This window comes from Rhineura floridana, chromosome 8, assembly GCF_030035675.1.
Source record: "Rhineura floridana isolate rRhiFlo1 chromosome 8, rRhiFlo1.hap2, whole genome shotgun sequence".
NCBI lineage: Eukaryota > Metazoa > Chordata > Lepidosauria > Squamata > Rhineuridae > Rhineura > Rhineura floridana.
In genome coordinates this window covers 69,101,764-69,120,573 of record NC_084487.1, presented here as the reverse complement: position 1 = coordinate 69,120,573, position 18,810 = coordinate 69,101,764, and the positions used below count along the sequence as shown (strand labels likewise).

Below are 18,810 nucleotides of genomic sequence, written 5' to 3'. Positions count from 1 at the left end.
CTGGGGAGGAGTCAGTGGTCGTGGTGCACGTTGGCACCAACGACATGGGGAAATGCAGCCGTGAGGTCCTGGAAGCAAAATTTAGGTTGCTAGGTAGGATGCTGAAAGCCAGGACCTCCAAGGTGGCTTTCTCTGAAATGCTACCGGTTCCACGCGCAGGACCAGCCGGACAGGACCAGCTTTGCAGTCTCAATGCGTGGATGAGACGATGGTGTCGGGTGGAAGGGTTTAGATTTGTTAGGCACTGGGGAACATTTTGGGACAAGCCAGGCCTGTACAAAAGGGACGGGCTCCACTTGAACCAGAATGGAACCAGACTGCTGGCACTTAACATTAAAAAGGTAGCAGAGCAGCTTTTAAACTGACTGAGGGGGGAAACCCGACAGGAGCTGAGAAAGGTCCGGTTAGGAATAAACCTCCCCCCTGGGATAAAAACCAAAGAAATGATGAAATTTTAAAGAGGGTAGGCCTAGAAGTAGGCATTGTGAGAGCAGGGGCACAGGATATAAATTCAGAAGGGAAAAATTAGCACAGGCCAAACCACAAGTGCCAAAGACACTTGAAGAGAGACACTGCTTACAAGTGCCTGTACGCTAATGCTAGGAGCCTCCAAACCAAGATGGGAGAACTGGAGTGCTTGGTCTTAGAGGAGAGCATTGATATAGTGAGCATAACGGAGACCTGGTGGAATGGAGAAAACCAGTGGGATATGGTTATCCCTGGATATAAACTATATCGGAAGGACAGGGAAGGACGTATTGGTGGTGGAGTTGTTCTATACGTGAAAGAATGCATTGAATCCATCAAGCTCGAAACCCTAAAAGAGGCAGACTCCTCCACAGAATCGTTGTGGGTAGTGATACCATGCCCCAGGAGGGACTTAATACTGGGAACGATCTATCGTCCCCCTGATCAAAATGCTCAGGGAGACCTTGAGATGAGATATGAAATTGAGGAAGCATCCAAACTAGGAAATGTGGTAGTAATGGGTGACTTCAACTACCCGGACATAGACTGGCTGCATATGTGTTCCAGTCATGACAAAGAAGCAAAGTTTCTAGATATTCTAAATGACTTTTCCCTAGACCAGCTGGTCATGGAACCGACCAGAGGGACGGCAACTCTGGACTTAATCCTCAGTTGGGACCGGGACCTGTTGCAAGATGTGTTGTTGAACCGATTGGGAGCAGTGACCACAGTGCTATTAAATTAAACATACATGTAACTGGCCAATTGCCAAGAAAATCCAACACGGTCACATTTGACTTCAAAAGAGGAAACTTCACAAGAATGAGGGAATTGGTAAAAAGAAAGCTGAAAAACAAAGTCCAGAGGGTCACATCACTCAAAAATGCTTGGAAGTTGTTTAAAAACACTATATTAGAAGCTCAACTGGAGTGCATACCGCAGATCAGAAAAGGTACCGCCAGGGCCAAGAAGATGCCAGCATGGTTAACGAGCAAAGTCAAGGAAGCTCTTAGAGGCAAAAAGTCTTCCTTCAGAAAATGGAAGTCTTGTCCGAATGAAGAAAATAAAAAAGAACACAAACTCTGGCAAAAGAAATGCAAGAAGACAATGAGGGATGCTAAAAAAGAATTTGAGGAGCACATTGCTAAGAACATAAAAACCAACAACAAAAAATTCTATAAATACATTCAAAGCAGGAGACCATCTAGGGAGGCGATTGGACGCTTGGATGATAAGGGAGTCAAAGGTGTACTAAAGAACAATAAGGAGATTGCAGAGAAGCTAAATGAATTCTTTGCATCTGTCTTCACAGTGGAAGATATAGGGCAGATCCCTGAACCTGAACTAACATTTGCAGGAAGGGATTCTGAGGAACTGAGACAAATAGTGGTAACGAGAGAGGAAGTTCTAGGCTTAATGGACAATATAAAAACTGACAAATCACCGGGCCCGGATGGTATCCACCCGAGAGTTCTCAAAGAATTCAAATGTGAAATTGCTGATCTGCTAACTAAAATATGTAACTTGTCCCTCGGGTCCTCCTCTGTGTCTGAGGACTGGAAAGTGGCAAATGTAACGCCAATCTTCAAAAAGGGATCCAGGGGGGATCCCGGAAATTACAGGCCAGTTAGCTTAACTTCTGTCTCTGGAAAACTGGTAGAAAGTATTATTAAAGCTAGATTAACTAAGCACATAGAAGAACAAGCCTTGCTGAAGCAGAGCCAGCATGGCTTCTGCAAGGGAAAGTCCTGTCTCAGTCACCTATTAGAATTGTTTGAGAGTGTCAACAAGCATATAAATAGAGGTGATCCAGTGGACATAGTGTACTTAGACTTTCAAAAAGCGTTTGACAAGGTACCTCACCAAAGACTTCTGAGGAAGCTTAGCAGTCATGGAATAAGAGGAGAGGTCCTCTTGTGGATAAGGAATTGGTTAAGAAGCAGAAAGCAGAGAGTAGGAATCAACGGACAGTTCTCCCAATGGAGGGCTGTTGAAAGTGGAGTCCCTCAAGGATCGGTATTGGGACCTGTACTTTTCAACTTGTTCATTAATGACCTAGAATTAGGAGTGAGCAGTGAAGTGGCCAAGTTTGCTGACGACACTAAATTGTTCAGGGTTGTTAAAACAAAAAGGGATTGCGAAAAGCTCCAAAAAGACCTCTCCAAACTGAGTGAATGGGCGGGAAAATGGCAAATGCAATTCAATATAAACAAGTGTAAAATTATCCATATTGGAGCAAAACATCTGAATTTCACATATACGCTCATGGGGTCTGAACTGGCGGTGACCGACCAGGAGAGAGACCTCAGGGTTGTAGTGGACAGCACAATGAAAATGTCGACCCAGTGTGCGGCAGCTGTGAAAAAGGCAAATTCCATGCTAGCGATAATTAGGAAAGGTATTGAAAATAAAACAGCCGATATCATAATGCCGTTGTATAAATCTATGGTGCAGCCGCATTTGGAATACTGTGTACAGTTCTGGTCGCCTCATCTCAAAAAGGATATTCTAGAGTTGGAAAAGGTTCAGAAGAGGGCAACCAGAATGATCAAGGGGATGGAGCGACTCCCTTATGAGGAAAGGTTGCAGCATTTGGGGCTTTTTAGTTTAGAGAAAAGGCGGGTCAGAGGAGACATGATAGAAGTGTATAAAATTATGCATGGCATTGAGAAAGTGGATAGAGAAAAGTTCTTCTCCCTCTCTCATAATACTAGAACTCGTGGAAATTCAAAGAAGCTGAATGTTGGAAGATTCAAGACAGACAAAAGGAAGTACTTCTTTACTCAGCGCATAGTTAAACTATGGAATTTGCTCCCACAAGATGCAGTAATGGCCACCAGCTTGGATGGTTTTAAAAGAAGATTAGACAAATTCATGGAGGACAGGGCTATCAATGGCTACTAGCCGTGATGGCTGTGCTCTGCCACCCTAGTCAGAGGCAGCATGCTTCTGAAAACCAGTTGCCGGAAGCCTCAGGAGGGGAGAGTGTTCTTGCACTCGGGTCCTGCTTGCGGGCTTCCCCCAGGCACCTGGTTGGCCACTGTGAGAACAGGATGCTGGACTAGATGGGCCACTGGCCTGATCCAGCAGGCTCTTCTTCTTATGTTCTTATGAAAAGTGTGTGAAAGAATCTTGAACAAGCGTCCTTCCTCTTTAAGAATTTTGTATGCATTTTTCTGGTGGTGAAAACAGTTCATCACCATCACTGAACAAGTTGTTGGATGCTCAGACACAAAGTAACAAATAAGCAGCTTTGAAAAGAAAGCTGTGAACAGAAGTTTGCACAAAGGTTTCCATATGGGAATATGCATGAGGTTCTCTGTGTGATACTTGCTGGATGTGAATTTTCCCTCCCATCCAGGGCCAATTCTAAACGGTGGCCAGGTGGGGCACTGGCCCGAGGGCCCCTTGAGCTACAGGGTAACAGGGGGTCCTTCAGCGGCCCCTCCGCTCCCCTTCTGAGATCTGTGGCCCCCCACGCCCCCTACTAACCTGTTTCCTGCCTTTTAGTATTGCCCTTAATGAAGATGGCGGCTGCGGTTTCCCTTAAGTACTGAAGCCCCTGCCGCCATCTTAGTTGATGGCAGAGATGCACGTGTGTAGCACACACGCATGCCATCAACAAAGATGGCGGCGAAGGCTTCATCCCCTTAGGGAAACCGTGGCCACCATCTTGGTTAACGGCAATAGTAAAAGACAGGAGACAGGTAGGTGGGGGGGGCCACGTGAACGCACACACGCCAGGGCCCAGGGCAAGCTGATGCCGAAGGGCCCCGGCATGCCTGGAGCCAGCCCTGCTCCCTTCCAGTAGGATTTTGTGTACCTTGTGTAACTGATCCATCTGTGTGAACTAGTTTTGTCCTGTGAATCAAGGCAGTATGCAGTTTATAAAAACAGCATCATAAATAATGGAAAAAATATATATCCTACAGATTGTGCTTCTGTATGCCCCATTTGCTCCAACTGGTCTAGTCTCAGCACAGTGCTTTTAGAAGGGTAGCAGAGCAACTCAAGGGAAGCTGGCGTAAATTGTGCTGGAGCAAGAGAAGCCAGCATAAAGTTCTGCCTCATCCAGTTGCCATTCAGGAGCCTCTGGGCTGGCTGAATGCTAGCTCAGCTGGGAGCTGCACACAGGAACCAGAAAGTTCTGGGCTCCTACTGGGACGAAGGGCGGGATATAAATCTAATAAATCAATAATAAAGTAAAAGCCTGGTTTCCCAAATACCCCTACTGGGGAGCAAGCCCTCTCCACTTGCTTGTATTGCAATTATTTTCTTAGACCAACCTTTTTCCCAGCATAACTTTTGCCTGAGTTGGGACCTGCAGGAGCGCTCCAAACACAAGCTGGATGTGGCCTAAGTCCCCTCACCTCAGCCCCACCCCTGACATGCTGTTTTTTCCCCACCCACTCTTAACTTCCCACCAATTTTCAGCAAGGGCTGGTTATTAGCAGTGATGATCCGCTTGAAGGGATGTCTTCAGGGCTTAGCTTTGCAGCTCCCATAAGCCTACGTACAATTACCGAGGCCTCAGCACCCAGCTGCAGGCAGCCTTCAAAGAAAAGACATTTTAAGAGCTTTGGGCAGCACTGGGCGGTAGACGCAGGCAGCACTCGGCGGAAGCCACAATGAGCACCCAACCGTGGGCAGCCTTCAAAGAAAAGACATTTAAGAGCTTTGGGCAGCACTCAGCTGTAGCCGCAGTCAGCACCCAGCCACTACAGAGTCACACCATTATGCAGCAGGCACCAAAACTAGATGCTGATGATCCCACTGAGGGGACTTCATCAAGGGGCTCTCCGCTGTCCCCGGTAAGTAAGTCCACAGAGGTGTTGCTAAGATCTCTGGGGTTCAGGAAGCACCAGTGCCTGCCATTGCGTGAAGGAGTGGAGGGGCAGCACCCATTTGTTTGAAGCAGCCCGCCATTTCTGAGCACAACAGAGGCGCCTGCCATTTTGGAGCACAGTGGAGCTGGTACACCTTATGAATTGCATTTTCCAGACCCCCCCCCCCGTATTTAATGCCAAGTGTGTATGGTGAGCAAGAACCCCATCTTCTGTTGAGGAGGAGGTAGTAATGGGGGATGGCCAGTCAAGCCATTCTTCAGTTGTAGAACAGCAGCCTGTTCACAGATCAGGCCAGTTGCAACCGGTTACCTCCCCCCATCCAGCAACAGCCCAACAAGTCTTGCTGCCCAACCTTTTTTTGCCTCAGGTGTGGTGATTTTTGCTCCTGGCTGCTCAAATTGCTCTACTGTGTGTGGTGATTTTGGCCTTGCTATTTTTACCCTTGGCTGCATTTAGAGGTCAAACCGCTCTCCTCTACTGTATGCAGTTATTTTTGGCTTTGCTAATCCACCGCACCTCTCTACCTGTGTGTGTGTTGATTAATCAGGAATTTATCCATGTAATGCTTGGTACTGCTTCCTTTCACTGTATGCGTGTAACCATGGCTGCGCCATCCTGGGCTGTTTTTATGGATATCATTATTGAGGCACAGTGCAGTGATGCAGATGCAGCCATCTCAGTGGCCATCAGTTTCATACATTTCATGGCCCGTATCAGAAGGAATTCCACCGGGAGGAATGTTGACCTGCAATTTGGGCTTCGCCTTGTGTGTTCAGTACATGGTCATCTCAGGCCCTAACGTAAGCAAGGCAGCCAATACCTTCCAAGTATTCCTTCTCAGAAATTGTGCCAGACAGCAACATTTGGTGTGGATGCTGCTTTTGGTGAGAGAAATGGGCAGCTCTTTATCACTCTCCGCTACATTTTGGGTCCTAGCCTGTCCAGTGACTGTGGAAAGGACTTAGTTTTTCCACTCAGAAAGGGCCTAGCTTTGCTATGCAGAATCCTTGGGCAGAGATATGGTGTAGGCCTCTGCTGAGGAGGTTTCCCACCTTTTTTATGGTCCTAGTCTGTCCAGTGACTGGAAAGGGCCTAACTTTACTGTTCAGAGCTCTTGGACAGAGATATGGCATAGCCATTTGCTGAGGAGTTTTCCCACCATTTTTATGGTACCTGAGGAGGTTTCCTGCCATTTTTATGGTCCTAGTCTGTCCAGTGATTGTGGAAAGGGCCTAGCTTTCCATTCAGAGGCCTTGGTCAGGGATATGGCATAGTCCTTTGCTAAGGAGTTTTTTCCTGCCTTTTTTATGGTACCTCTGTTCCCACTTGATCCTAGTGTGTCTAGTGATTGTGGAAAGGGCCTAGCTTTTCATTCAGAACTGAGGGCAGAGATAGGTCATAGTCCTGTAGTAAAAGTAAAAGAGAATGTAATAAAATAGATAAAATCAAGGCCGTATCCCAGGACAACAGGAGACTTGCAAGCTACATTCACATACGCAACTGTGTATGTCTTGTGTCTTGTTCTGCACATTCCTTCCTGCCTGGTTAGATAAGCCTTTGTGTGCGACTCTCTGTGTAAGCCTTTGTGATCTGCAAAAGCATATAAAAAGGGGAAGCAGAAAAGGAGGGGCGCAACTCATGTTTCACCCATTGTTGTGTAATGTATGTGTTTGCCCTACTGCAGTAGCTGTGAATAAACCCTTGGACTTGCCGCTACTTGTTTGGTCTTTTCTCTACCCGAGAGAACCCCTATAAGTTTTACGGGTTGTTCTGGGGGCTGACTTCCATCTCCTGCCCTGTGATCACGCCGCCTTGTTGTGTGGGATCCTGGACCGAGCGGTTGGTCTTGCCTCCGGGCGATAAAGGAGCCTACTGAAGATCAAGTAGCCATGACTTCAATGCATGGTGAGTATGTCCCAGGACTGTAGTTAAGAAAGTACCTGGGAGGGTACTAGACAGGTTGGGCTGTGTCTGGGAACTGGAGCTTATCATTGATTGTCGAAGCTCCACATAGTTGGAAAGTGCTCCCTGCATAAGTCCTTGTGAATCAAGGCAAAAAGGCTTGCACACCCACACACAACAGATGCCCGAAACATGGCTTGCCCGGGGGAGGCCGCTGAACCATTGCCCAGCCGGCATTAGGGATCCATTGAATCCCATAGGTGACGTTTTCTGTGGCCTCCTGGGGTGAGTAAAAGGCTGGTATCTTTGTGTTTGTCAGCCTAGTGAGAAGTGCATAGTTGCAAGTGCCTGCGTTGTCCCAAGAAACAAGGAAGGGGTCTTGGATTGTCATAAGGACAACCCCCCCCGCAGAAAGGCAGAAATTCCAAGAGGCACCGGTGCCACACAAGGATAGGGAAGGAAATGGGTTCCCCGCACAGTAAGATAACGGATGGAACACCATTAAAGAAAATGTTGCAGGCGTGGGACAAAAGAGTAACCTCCTGGTTCTAAAGGGGATGAGTAAAAAGGCTGTGTTTTTGTGTGTGTGACAAACTGGGAGTGTTTTCTGAATTATGCAGCACAACAGATTTGGCTAAAAATGGGGGACATTTGATTACTGTAAATTGAAAGCTCTTAAGCCGCGGCTACAATACTGGGTGGCCTTGGCTGATGGGATTTGTCCCTCAGCCAATGTTTCAATATGCCCTCTGGGTTTTACTCCCTGGCCCGCCCATGATCCAGATTGGAATTATAACGATTGTGTGCAGGCTGGCTATTGGCAAATTTTTGCAAGGGCAAAAATAGACCCTTTTAGAGCATGCAAAAAAATATCAAAGAAACCAGTACGCTATTGTTCAGGCGCCTGATGAAAAATCTGGATACTTGCTATGTTTGTCTATCAGAAGGAGCACAGAAATTTGCACAACAAAATGAGAGAGATAAAAGCCATAACTGCTGCCTTTTTTTATCAGACTCTATTTCCAAAAAGTATTTTTTCCAGGCTGGAGTGAGATAATGGGAAGTGCAACATATGTGTTTTGAAGGTCGGAGAGAGAGAGAGAGAGAGAAAGTTCTTTTAATACCAAGGCTTGAATCTAGGAGAGAAGAAGGGGGGCTGAGGAACATCAGAGCTCCAACACGTGAGCTACGCTCTCACGGAACGCATCAAGGGACATAACCGGGGAGAGACCTGATTTTGGATCAGAGCTCTTCCACGTAACTTCAGCTAGAAAGAGCATAAGGATGATTTAAAATTGTTGGCTAAGTTCCCTACAGGGATTCAGAGATGGTCAGAGGAGGATCCAGAAGCCGAGGCAGAAACTTCGGGGGGGCATTTGGAAGAGGAGGAAGGAAGAATTGGAAGACTTCAACCTGTAAGTACTTAACCTCGAAATGTTTTTTATTGCAAAAAGAAAATAAATGGCCACAGAAATGAGACAGATGACACTTTTATCAGCAAGGTCCAGACCAGAAGAATTTACAGTTTCCACAGCCCCCACAGCAAATCCAGCAGTTTTCAGCTACCTCCGCCCTGGATGAGTATGACATGTCGACATGCATGGGAGGGGAGGACTCACAGGCATAAAAGGAGAGGGGTGATGGTTTAATGTTATAAGCTGCCTGTGTTCCAATAGAAATTGTTTACCATTGCCTTTTAGATACTGAATGTGTTGCCAAAGTAATTATATTGTAAAAACACAAGGAATAAACCACATTATAGGAGTGGGGGGGGGAGAATTCATTGTAAATATATCTGATGAATTACGTGTAACAGTCTAACTGACCAGTCTCCTGTTAGTCTTTTAGGACGTGCTCTTCTCTGTAAACTGAGGGCCACCATCCGTTGCACTCCTGATATTTATTTTATTGGACATTCCAAATTCTCAAATTCATAATTTGACCATGTTTTTAGATGCAGCACCAGTGCCTTCACCTTTGCCACCAGAACTGTACAGCATCCCTCCTAGCTTATGGGGATGGTCCTCCACTGATGTGGGACTATTGAAATCAACCACCCCAGTTGTGATCCATGTAAAACATTCCACAGTATCCTGCATTCCACAGTATCCTATCCCATTCAGAAATAAATTGATGCCTATTTGGCACAAGAAATTCTTAGGCCAAGGCTTCACCTGCAAAATTGCAGTTTGCAAATACAAAGGTAAAGTAATTGAGATATGTTATTGCCCCTGGCCAATGAGAATTGCCTGAACGTATTCAAGCTATCTTGCAGATTCCGCTACCTACTTCAAAGCACCAAGTTCAGGCCCTACTAAGAATCTGAGCTTCTGCAGACCATGGAGTCCAGTGTTGGGTGAGTTAACCAAATTTTTGGTGGAATTGGCTGTGAAAGATGCCCCTGACAAGATTGTACCACACCAGAACTCACCCAGCTCTTACAAACTATTAAATGTATTCTGACAAAAGCTCCAGCCCTGGGCCTGCCTAATTATGAGAAACCCTTCAGACTGTACGTGCATGAGCACCTGGGAGTGGCCTCTGGGGTTCTCAGCCAAGAGTTTGGTGGAAGGCAACGCCCTGTGGCTTATCCAGTGCAACTTGATCCTGTAGCCAGAGGAGCTATGGGCTGCTCAAGGGCACTTGCAGCTACTGTTCTACTGATCCAGAAGTCTAAAGACTTCGTCATGGGCTACCCATTGCTTGTCCTGGTCCCTCATGAGGTGTCAGCCATCTTACTTAAGTGTCAAACTCAAGCCTGTTACACCAGTGTCTAGCTAATTATGAAGCTGGATTACTGAGTGCATTACTGGCTGCCTCCAATTTAAAGCTGGAACAACGCTCCACCCTGAATCCTGCTACTCTACTCCCAGATGTGAACTCAGCTCCTACTGCTGAGCATGACTGTCTTCTGGGTCACTCTGACAGAAACCTGCTATACAGCAAAAGTTTGACTGTGAATACCAAAATGGCGATTAGTCTCAGACGTGTTTTTCAGTAGCTCTACTTGCAATTTGTTTACTTTGGTTTTTTACTGACTCCAAAATCCTAATTTACTAGAACTAATTCACTTAGATATTTCTAAGCCTTCAAGACTATTTTCTGTGCCAAAAACGAATGGATTTGTGCTTCTGAAGGTCATAATACAAGATAAAACCCTGCAGTATCAGCAACAAGCTCAACAAGCCTACGGAAAATCCTGCTACGGCAGCATTGAAAAAGCCTTGGAAAAGCCTTGAAAAACTTTGAAAAACACTTTGGTTATCTGCAGCTGATTCTCTGATAAAAACCTCCCGGTAATGACTTTCATTATTTGAGAAAAAAATGGTTTTAACTAGAAATTCATATAAAGTGTTGGGTATTTTACCTACTAACCCTACTTACCTCAGAGAGGAAAGAGAGGAAAGTTATGAATGACTATGGGCAGTCAAAGATTACGCAATATTATAAAAAGAGAGAAGCAATACCACCTATTCCAATCAGAACTTTTAATCTAGAAGAAAATTTGGATGGGACAACTTTAAATAAATCCTCTTCATGCTTACAGGCTACTACAGATATTTCCCCTTTAAGAGCACAAACTTCGGAAATACCTTGTTTAAATCTTTCCCAAGAGATAAGAACGGTAGAGGAATCGGAGACAGTCCCTTCTGGACTTGTTATAATTACTAAAGAACCAATAATGAATTTGTCTACCCCAAGCTCTATGCCAACATTGGAATCTTCATATACTGACCAAGTTATTGACTCATTATGCCATATAGAAGGGGTTGAAAGTACAATAAACCAATTAGAATCATCTCTACAAGGAACTCCTTTGGATATGAATGCTCTTAATTTTACACAGTTTATGGATAAAATTCTTAAAGAAACCGTAGTAGGAAATGTTTCTCCTTTTAAGTCTTTTCATTCTACTGCAAATAGATTTAATTATGATACAACTACCACTCAGAAAACCCATTATATAGAGGGGACCTGGGCAACAGCGGTCACTCAATCCCTCTCACAAATATCGAATTTTGTGGCGGAGTCGATTTCTTTATTATCACCCTTGACAGATCTAATTTTAAAAGCTCAATCCCACCCGAAGTTTGAGAAAACGTATCCAACTCGAGCATCCCAGAGTTCTCAAACTGTGATTATGGGATCGAAATTCTGTATGTGCAGCAACACCACTAAGAAACAAAAAAAAAAGTTACACGAAAACAAGGGCAAAAAGACTAAGAATTTCAGACCAAAATGTAAATCACATATGAATTTTGGGAAGCTTTTTACTTTACTGGATACTCCAAGACCTTCAGGAAAAGCGAAAAAGAAAAAGAAAAAGAAGAGAAAACTCAAACAGCTAAAAACACAAAATATGAGCGACAATCTTTCAGTGGATATGACCATTGTCTCCCCTATTAATGATGTATGCTGCGAAACTCTCCTGAAGCCTATCCGAGAGGAAAGTCCAGATCAATTGGATCCCTCCCAATATACTCCACAATCTGTTAGTGGAGATATAAAATCGTCAGTAGAGGCAACCCATGATCAATTTGACTTCTCCCAATATCTACAACAACCTGTTAATGGAGACACAACAATAAAATCAAATATAGACCAATGGAAACTTGTTTTAAATAAAGAAAAACTGGTTATATTGAACCTCTCAAAACCTACCAATTGGCTTAACCATAGAGGTCGAAGGCAACATCTTTGGGAGTTCTTTGAATCCTTACTGCCGGGTATGATTGAATTTAATAAAATAAAATCGGTACACTATCTTTCTTCTAGCTATACGGCGATTAAAGCGTTAGTAACTTTTCATACTCCCACTGCAGCAAACCTTTTATATGAAGAAAGACTCTTTTTAGCATCTCATCATATTGAATTAATAAGAGTCTTTGAAAATCAGGCACCACCTCAAAGCCTTTGTCTACCTTATTCAAAGACATCGACAAATTTTGACAAAGAAAGTTGGAAAACCAAAGAACACCTCTCAAACAAATTTACAGAAAACAAAGATGTGTTCTCGTTTGTCGGAGAATTTAATTTATAGACCAACCAACAACGCTGCCAACCAAAGGAAATACGACAACTTACCTGAGGAGCAAACAAATGTACAGAAAGTAAAGACTTATTTGCGTCTGCCGGAGAATTTAGTTCACACACCAATCAACAACGTCGTTAATCAAAGGAAATATGATAATTTACCTGAGGAGCTTTTCCTCCTCGATTCCTACAAAGATTTTACTGCAGATGAGCAGACTGAACTAACCACCAGATTAAAGCAACTATTGATCGCTCTGGGAAAGATCTCAGAACCTTGACCAGAAACAGTCCCTGAGAATGATGGAAGCCAATTGTTTATATGTGTGAATGAGGGAATAGTGGAAGAGACCCATGGGACGGCCATCGAAGTTTTGAAGGACCGAGGGAGATACGCCCTTGGGAGACACTTATCTAATCAAACTAGGGAAGAATCCAACAGAATGTTGGTAATCCCTAAGTTGCTCTCCCATTCAGATACCCTGGATAGCCGTGGTGACTATTCCCCCGGGTTGAAAATGCTGCTCGTGAAATCTAGTGCTATCCAGGAATTGATTCTGGATGAGTGCGCTGACCTGGCGTGTATTACAGAGACCTGGTTGGATGAGGCTGGGGGAGTTAATCTCTCTCAGCTTTGTCCCCCTGGTTTCTCTGTACACCAGCAGGCTGGACCTGGGGGACGGGGAGGTGGAGTCGCAGTGATCTTTCGAAATACCATCTACCTGACCAGGTACCCTCTTCCACAGTCCTCAGGGTTCGAATACGTTTTTTTGAAGCTGGGTGCTCGGGACAAAATAGGGATTCTGTTGGTGTACTGCCCACCCCGCTGCCCAACTGTCTCCCTTCCTGAGCTAACTGAGGTAATCTCGGGGTTGATACTGGAGTCTACCAGGCTTGTGGTACTGGGCGACTTCAATATCCACACCGATGTTGCCCTTTCTGGAGTGGCTCAGGAGTTCATGGCCTCCATGACAACCATGGGTTTGTCCCAAATAATATCTGGCCCCACTCACGCTGCTGGTCATACTTTGGACCTTGTCTTCTGTGCTAGACGAGATGTTTGTAATCTTGGTGTGGAGGAACTTTCATTAGTTCCGTTGTCATGGACAGATCACTACCTGGTTAGTTTTCGACTCACTACAACTCAGAACCTCCGCAGGGGTGGGGGACCAATTAGAATGGTCCGCCCCAGGAGACTGATGGATCCGGATGGTTTTCTGATGGCCCTTGGGGATTTTCCGGTCACCTCGGTAGGTGATTCTGTCGAAGCCTTGGTCGACCTTTGGAATGAAGAAATGACCAGGGCGGTGGACACAATTGCCCCTAAGCGCCTCCTTTCGCGGATTGGAACCAAATCGGCTCCTTGGTTTACTGGAGAACTGGTGATGATGAAACGCGAAAGACGGAGACTAGAGCGATGTTGGCGGAAAACTCTGAATGAATCTGATCGAACACGGGCTAGAACCTACTTAAAAACCTATTCCATAGCAGTGAGGACCCAGAAGAAACTCTTCTTCTCCGCCTCTATTGCATCCGCTGAATCTCGCCCGGCGGAATTGTTTCGAGTTGTCAAGGGTCTTTTAAATTCTGACCCTCATGAATATGTTGACCACTCTATAACCCGTTGTCATGAGTTTGCATGTTATTTTGCAAACAAAGTCGCTCAGATTCGTTCTGACTTAGACGCCAAGATTAATACAGTCTCTATGGATGTAACTTCGGCTCCTGCTTGCTTAATTAGAATGGATTCTTTTCAGCTTGTTCAACCCGAGGATGTGGACAGAATCCTTGGAGAAGTACGTCCCACCATGTGCATGTTAGATCCTTGTCCTTCCTGGCTTATAAAAACTGCCAGAGAGGGACTGGTTAAGTGGGTCATGGAAGTGATTAATGCCTCTTTGGAACAGGGCAGCATACCGTCCTGTCTAAAGGAGGCAGTAATAAGACCTTTACTGAAAAAACCTTCCTTGGACCCCCTATTATTAGGTAATTACCGCCCAGTATCTAATATTCCTTTTCTTGGCAAGATAATAGAGCGGGTGGTGACTGCTCAGCTCCAGGGATTTTTGGATGAGACGGACTATCTAGATCCAGCTCAGTCTGGTTTCAGGCCAGGTTGTGGAACTGAGACAGCCTTGGTCGCCTTGGTGGATGACCTTCGCAGAGAGCTGGACAGGGGGAGTGTGTCCCTGTTGGTTTTACTGGATCTCTCAGCTGCTTTCGATACCATCGACCATGGTATCCTTCTGGGCCACCTCGCTGGGATGGGACTTGGAGGCACGGTAATATGGTGGCTCCGGTCCTTCCTGGAGAAACAAACCCAGAAGGTGGTTATGGGGGACTCCTGTTCGACCACCTGGCCATTGACCTATGGGGTCCCACAGGGTTCAGTTTTGTCCCCCATGTTATTTAATATCTACATGAAACCGCTGGGAGAGGTTATCCGGAGTTTTGGGGTTCGGTGCCACCAATATGCAGATGACACCCAACTCTATCTCTCCTTTCCACCTGATGAAACCAAGGAAGCCGTCCAGGTTCTCAACCGATGCCTGGTATCAGTGATGGACTGGATGGGAGCGAACAAGCTGAAATTAAATCCTGACAAGACAGAGGTGCTCCTCGTCAGTCGGAAGGCGGAGCAGGGAATAGGGATTCAACTTGTGCTGGATGGGGTTACACTCCCCCTGAAATCACAGGTTCGCAGTTTGGGAGTGCTCCTGGACTCGGCTCTGACTCTGGAGGCACAGGTCTCGGCTGTGGCTAGGAGTGCTTTCGCTCAATTAAGATTGGTGCGCCAACTGCGCCCGTTCCTTGACCAGTCAGACTTGACCACGGTGACACATGCCTTAGTTACATCCCGATTAGACTACTGTAATGCGCTCTACGTGGGGCTGCCCCTGAAGACTGCTCGGAAACTGAAATTGGTACAAAGAGCTGCAGCCAGGATGTTAACTGGGGCGGGATATAGAGAACATACAACCCCGCTGTTGTATCAGCTCCACTGGTTGCCCATTTGTTTCCGGGCACAATTCAAGGTGCTGGTTTTGACCTATAAAGCCTTATACGGCTTAGGTCCAGGCTATCTGTCAGAGCGCCTCTCCCTCTATGAACCTGCTCGGACTTTAAGATCCTCCAGCGAGACTCTACTTATTACCCCTTCCTTCCTGCAAGTTCATCTTGCAGAGACACAGAATAGGGCTTTTTCGGTGGCCGCCCCTAGACTGTGGAACTCTCTCCCTATTGAGGTCCGGTTGGCTTCCTCATTATCAAATTTTCGTGCACAGGTGAAGACTGTTCTATTTAGACGGGCTTTTAACCAATGTAGTTAGTTTTAACCTATGTTTATTTAATTCCATTTTAAATTGCTTAAACTGAATATCATGTTTATTAATTATTGCTGTTTTAATGTTTTAATGTAAGCCGCCCTGAGTTCCTCAGAAAAAGGGCGGGGTATAAATATTTTAAATAAATAAATAAATATTTACACTGACTCAAAACATGCTTTTGACATATGCCATGCCACTGGAGCATTGTGGAAGCAAACAGACTTGTTAACAGCAAATGGCCAGCACATTGCTCATGTTGGCCCTCTTAGATGCCATCTACCACCACAAATAACTGTTATGCATTGTCTTCTGCAATCACGAAAGGTAATACCTATGCTGAGCACCCGCTTCGCACTTATGTTTGAAATGACACCCTTAAGCAATATGCAGATTTTCTCTCCCCACAGGAAATTAAAGACTGAGAACAAAGACAGGAAGCACTGTGAAGTGAGGGCATTTGGTAAGTCCCTGATAGACGACCTATAGCGCCACGAAAACTTCTGTGCCTGTTATGTTCACAACTCCATGATAAAGGACATTGTGGTACTCAAGTACTGGTGGATGCCATTCAAGCACATTGGTTCGCACCAGGTGTATACCAGGAAGCTCTACGTGTCAAGCCTTCAATACTGCGTCTAAGCCAAAAAGCCACAAAGGGGGGCAACCCTGGGCTATTTTGCCATTTGAGAAGCTACAAATTGATTTCATTTCCTTGCCTCCCTCGCAGGGCTACAAGTTCATCCTAGAGTGTCATGATCAGCTTACACATTAGATTGAAGCCTGTTCTGCTGCTCACACCACTGCTGCTGTTGTCCTGAGATTCCTGATGAAAGATATTGTCCTCAGATTTGGTCCACCTCTTGTCATTGACTCTGATCAAGGCACACACTTCACAGCTGATGTGTTGGCGTATTTATACTCTTCTTTTAGTATTGCACGTAATTTGCATCACCCCCAAAGTTTGGAGGGTAGTGGTAAGAGAAATTAAGTCCCTTTTGGGTAAGTTACGCCAGGAGACACAACTGAGGTGGCCTCAGGTACTACCAGACCACATGCTGACTGTGAGTTGTCACCATATGAGATGCTGTTTGGGCACCCACTGCCCACCACAAAAGGATTAAATGCGAGGTCCCTGAGTCTAGTGGGAGAGGGTGATTCCTTACATACCTATTTGATTTCTCTTTCTAGAAGCTTTGAGCATCTGTGCACTGCTGCAGCCCTTACTCAGACGTTGCCACTGGAGGAACAGCTTCATCCCTTCAACCTTGTGATTGGATCTGGATCAAGTCGTTTTCCAAGACTTCGCCACTGGCTCCTTTCTGGTTGGGCCCATTCCAGATTCTTCTTATGACCCACATAGCAGTCAAGGTTGCTGAGCGCAGTACCTGGATTCATCACAGCCACATAAAACCTGCTATTGTTGACCACAGCCAAGACGTTGCCAGTCCTATTCCAGCTCTCAAGTTAAGGACAGACCCAGAAGAAGACAAGTGGTTCATTGCCAACCTCTTCCAGGAGGTCTGATGAACACCATCCAAGAACTGTGTGAATCACACATTGCTTGCTATTCAGTATTATTAATTTGTTGCCTTATTTTTCTGTGTCTCTGATATGCAAAACCTTTGTATTAGAAATATTGGTGTGGGCAACCTAAAGAAGTACAATGGTGGGCTTCCTACTATCTGTGTCAACCGTCTTCCAAGGGACCATGGCCATTCTAATGTTCATCCTGTTGCTTGCCTATCTTACACTTACATTTGCCTACACCTTTCTGGCAGTACATTGTAAACTCTATAAGGGCAATCAAACTGTGTGCTATCCATGGGGACCAGATTTAACTGTTTGTTCCTTATGGACTGCTATTCCACTTGACTATATGGGTACCTATAGTTATACAAAACCTGCAAATGTCTTAGTTAATGATACATGCATGGACATCACTGAATCCACATACATAAATGTTACAGCACATACAGAAGTCCATTCCAAGTGTATGAAGGGATGGGAGTTTACCTGTGGAACAATTTATACTGTTACAACAGACAGCCTCACTTAAGGGGTCCTGGCTTCCTAATCTTGGTTGGTTAAGAAGTCTTGTTGTTAGTCTGATAAGCCTCATCTTCTGTCTTGTTCTAATATACTGCATGTATTGTGATAGTATTAATAATGCTTTGCTGTTGTTTACCAAATCTTATTCAAATGTGTGGAAACTGGATAAAAAACCCCGTGATAAATCCAATGAGCTTTCATGAAAGAAGGAAATTAATGATCCAACAAGAAATTTAACATCATGGGAAAGATGTTAAAAAGGGAGGAGAATGTAGTAGAAGTAAAAGAGAATGTAATAAAATAGATAAAATCAAGGCCGTATCCCAGGACAACAGGAGACTTGCAAGCTACATTCACATACGCAACTGTGTATGTCTTGTGTCTTGTTCTGCATATTCCTTCCTGCCTGGTTAGATAAGCCTTTGTGTGCGACTCTCTGTGTAAGCCTTTGTGATCTGCAAAAGCATATAAAAAGGGGAAGCAGAAAAGGAGGGGCGTGACTCATGCTTCACCCATTGTTGTGTAATGTATGTGTTTGCCCTACTGCAGTAGTTGTGAATAATGCCTTGGACTTGCCGCTACTTGTTTGGTCTTTTCTCTACCTGAGAGAACCCCTATAAGTTTTACGACAGTCCTCGGCTGGAAAGCCTTTCTGCCTTTCTTTATGAGAGGCACTAGAACAACAGGTTCAATATTTTTACGAGACCTGATTCCCTTTTTCCTGAGGCCTGAACACCAGCAGGCGGTTTCCAGGGCAACATTAGAATAATGTGGTGACTCCTCTAGGGGGCATCAGTGTAGTGAAGGCATACGGATTGCCTCATGAGCCTGAGCTCAAAGCTCGAGTTCTCTCAAGGTCTGAACAGCAGCAGGTCATTTCTAAAGACAACAATAGAGCAATAGAACAATGGTGGCTCCTCTAGGGGACCTCCGTGTAAGAAGGGCATATGAATTGCCTCATGAGCCTCAGCTCAAAACTCCAGTTTTCCCAAGGCCTGAACAGTAGCAGGCCATCTTCAGAGGCAAGAGTAGAATAATCTGGGGCCTCAGTGTAGTGAAGGTATATGAATTGCCTCATGGGCTGCAGTTGGAAGCCCCAGTCTGTTCCTATGGACAGTGGCAGTCCTTCATAACTAATTTTTGCAGCCCTTCATAACTGTCTGCGTAAACTTTTGCAGCCCTTCATA

General features: G+C 45.2%; 1 protein-coding gene across 1 annotated transcript in view; it reads left to right on the top strand.

The window, feature by feature from the left end:
- Positions 1–8,529: 8,529 nt before the first annotated feature.
- The window catches only part of LOC133390664 (glioma pathogenesis-related protein 1-like), a 58,106-nt gene continuing 47,825 nt past the window's right edge, over positions 8,530–18,810 (top strand). The window contains exon 1 of the mRNA XM_061639714.1: positions 8,530–8,632. The gene's annotated coding sequence lies outside the window, so the exon portion shown is untranslated. The remainder of the gene's footprint in view (positions 8,633–18,810) is intronic.